Source organism: Fukomys damarensis, unplaced genomic scaffold, assembly GCF_012274545.1.
Source record: "Fukomys damarensis isolate Sample0158 unplaced genomic scaffold, DMR_v1.0_HiC HiC_scaffold_15449, whole genome shotgun sequence".
NCBI classification, from domain to species: Eukaryota; Metazoa; Chordata; class Mammalia; order Rodentia; family Bathyergidae; genus Fukomys; species Fukomys damarensis.
In genome coordinates this window covers 1-564 of record NW_022916361.1, presented here as the reverse complement: position 1 = coordinate 564, position 564 = coordinate 1, and the positions used below count along the sequence as shown (strand labels likewise).

The 564-nt window shown below is 31.9% G+C and overlaps 1 long non-coding RNA gene across 1 annotated transcript; it reads right to left on the bottom strand.

Annotated features, from left to right (window-relative positions):
• Positions 1–558, bottom strand: LOC117284935. Its single transcript, XR_004515975.1, has 3 exons — positions 344–558; positions 101–179; positions 1–10 (listed from the first exon to the last, which is right to left on the bottom strand). It is a non-coding gene; the product is annotated as an uncharacterized LOC117284935 (long non-coding RNA).
• Positions 559–564: the final 6 nt, after the last annotated feature.

The following is a 564-nucleotide window of genomic DNA, read 5'->3' as shown; positions in this document are numbered from 1 at the left end:
TTTCCAATACCTGTAACACAGAATTTGAAGTGATTGTACCTTGCTACCTGAAAACAATAATCTTCTAAAAATACTGAAGTACGCACTACTCAGTACCCACCACTGTAACATGCAACCACACCAAGAGCATTCCAGTATAAGTGATTACGACTGTCAAGTCTCACTGCCTTTTTCAGACACTGAAAGAAAATTAAATGAGTCATTTTTATTTCTTGGAATATCAGCATTTATTTCAGGATAAATATGAGTTTATATGAAAACACTAAAATTTATTTTTAAAAAAATCTTTCTAAAAAAGTGCGTTTTTTAATTTAAGTTTATAAAAGCTTTCTCAAAATCATACATGCAAAGATTTCTCTAGTAGCTCTTTAAGATCACTTGCGCTGCTGCCTGTTTCTCCTAAATGTTGTGCTTGGCGATAATAATTAATTCCAAGATCACACCACGTATTGGAAGTGGACATCAGTTTTAATGCACAACCATAACACCTAAGGAAAAAGGAAAGTGAATGTCATGTTTTGTTATAATGTCCTAATTCAATTTGAATTAGGATTCAATTTGAAT